The sequence below is a fragment of the Triticum aestivum genome, chromosome 2B (assembly GCF_018294505.1).
Source record: "Triticum aestivum cultivar Chinese Spring chromosome 2B, IWGSC CS RefSeq v2.1, whole genome shotgun sequence".
Lineage (NCBI taxonomy): Eukaryota > Viridiplantae > Streptophyta > Magnoliopsida > Poales > Poaceae > Triticum > Triticum aestivum.
In genome coordinates, this window is record NC_057798.1 from 457,656,601 (window position 1) to 457,659,052 (window position 2,452).

Sequence of the window (2,452 nt, forward strand, 5' to 3'; positions counted from 1 at the left end):
CCGGCCGATTTGCAATTGACTATGCTTAGTAGTTGACATCTTTGGTCTTCACATTTTCCCTTCCATTTTGTAAAGTTAGTAGAAGAGGATAGATCCGGTAAATTGACGAATGTCAATCTTCATTTTTGTAGATTAATACACTGGTAGGGGTCGATCAGGCAAATCCCAAAGCTGACCCCCGAACAGCTGCCGGACTGCTCTACTGATCTTCTCTCTCTTCAGAAAAACGGAACCTTCTCAAAGACTCCCTTTGCACTGAGAACACAATTCAGAACCCTCCTTCTCACAAGAAGGCAAACCTTGTACGTTGATCGAATCTTCTTTCGCATCCAGAAGAGAGGCTGTGGGCTATCCGAGAGAGTGGTTCAGGTGACTACCGGAGTCATTGATTAAGCAGGTCAGATGGGCTTAGTAGGGCTCGAACCTACAATATCACCGTTATGAGCGGTATGTTTCAACCAATTAAACTATAAGCCCAATCGGATCTCTACATGCCGGGAAGAGCGGACAGAAAGAGGAGACCTTTGCTCTATCTCCTTCTTCCTCTTCCCGGGGCCCCAGAGGGGTTCTTTGGCAAGCCCTATTAAAGAAGCTAAGTGACTTTCGTCACTCAAGTAGTGAGTTTGAGAGTGACCGTTAGGGCGACCACTTGTACTTCTAGGCCTTGGCGACCTATATGTTACGCAACACAGCTTCACTCGATTCAGTAAATCAATAGTTCAAACCAGCCCACTAATAGCTTAGATAGTGGCCCTTCCACTTTGGTATAGTTGACCCTACCTATTGACTCAAGGTTCATAGGAAGGGGGAACCCAGACGTAGTGGGATGTAGGCTTCAGTTGTTTTGGTACTTTTTCACTACGTCTTATTATTTGTTTTGTAACCGGCTTTTCACCGGCAGGTCAGTAGGCCTTTTAGAAGGCGAACAAATGAAAGTTCTCCGCGGGCGCTAGCGCTATCTTGTTCGCTTTTGTCAACTGAAGTCGCGCGTAGCGCCAACTAACTGATAGCTGATAGAGCGCGGAGCCCCTTCTCTAAGCGAGCAGAGCCATTTCTTTCTACTGTCGTCAAAAGAAAAAGAAAAGTACTAAAGGCGAAGGGCATTCTGTTGTACAGCTACTTTGGTATAGTTACAAAGGTAACCGGTAGGTGACTGTTGAATCGACAGTAGTTACGAAAGGGGGAAATAGCTCAGTTGGTTAGAGTGCTGGTCTGTCACGCCAGAAGTCGCGGGTTCGAACCCCGTTTTCCCCGCCCGATCTTCCTCTTCCTGCCCGACTCATTTTGAAAACACTGGAAGCTGCTGATCCCAGCGTAGCATTCAAGACAATTGTTCCTTCTTCGGTCTCCCTCCACCCCCTTCGTTTGTTGTGGGTCTCACCGCAGGCACTTACTTAATGAATGAGTGAAGATCTTCCTTCCCCCCTTGTGTCTTACCAAGGACTGAGTTCCCACTTGTGGCGAAAAAAAAGTATACCATCCCACCCGGCCTAACCCGGGGGGTTAAGGTTCCTCTCGGAGACTGCCAGTCTACAAGAAGCTGGCAGAGCTTTAGGCATTGGACCACATCCATCCATCCTCCTACCTAAAGACGCCTTTTCTTGTTCGTTCTTCGAATTACGCTAGTGGAGACTAATTCCTTCCGGCTAATGAAGATACTACCCCAGTCTTCCCATTCATTCCCAGTGGATCCTTCTTATCCCTTTTCATTGAACGAACCAAGTTCACCTATACGAGAGTGAGGAATAGAAATCCTACAATCAACTTCCCACTTTTGATGTCCCGTTTGACGATTCTGCTGCGTCTTTAGAAAAAAAAGGAGAAGGACAGGGGTCGCTAGTCAGAAAAGCTATAACTATCAATTCGAATTCTGAATGAATCAAATCTCCCCAAGTAGGATTCGAACCTACGACCAGTCAGTTAACAGCCGACCGCTCTACCACTGAGCTACTGAGGAAGAACGGACTTAAGGAAGCTGACTCTCGTTCTTTGGCCCAACCAACCGCAGACCGAAAATCCAAAAAGTGCGTCACTTTTTCTCTTTCACATACACCGGGAGAAAGGGTGACGATAGCAATCCCCTTTGCCTCCCCGGCCGGGGCAGGACAAGGGGGGCGGCGGTCAACCATCAACTCTCGATATGCATATTGATCAATCGATCTCCGCGTCCTGCCAGTTCGCTAAGTAGACTCACTCTACCGAGGGGCAACTAAGGTTGGTTCCTGCCAATTCCCTTGCTGATCAGCCTTGGAATTGGCAAGTATGAGAGAGGACTCTCTCTGTCTCTCCGAGTTTCAACTACTAAGTGAAGTTAAGTAGCACTTCCGCTATTCTAAATGTGAATAGATTCCGATCAAGCAAGCAGGAGAAGGTGGTCCTTTCATCTCTCTGTCTGCTCCATGCTCTATAAAGGATCATGAGCAGGTTTAATGCTAGAAAAAACGAGATCTGC

The 2,452-nt window shown here is 47.3% G+C and overlaps 2 non-coding genes across 2 annotated transcripts; one reads left to right on the forward strand and one right to left on the reverse strand.

Moving 5' to 3' along the window:
* Nucleotides 1-1,180: 1,180 nt before the first annotated feature.
* On the forward strand, nt 1,181-1,254 carry TRNAD-GUC (transfer RNA aspartic acid (anticodon GUC)). The gene has a single exon. It is a non-coding gene; the product is annotated as a tRNA-Asp (tRNA).
* Nucleotides 1,255-1,885: 631 nt separating this feature from the next.
* TRNAN-GUU (transfer RNA asparagine (anticodon GUU)) lies at nt 1,886-1,957 on the reverse strand. Its single transcript has one exon. It is a non-coding gene; the product is annotated as a tRNA-Asn (tRNA).
* Nucleotides 1,958-2,452: the final 495 nt, after the last annotated feature.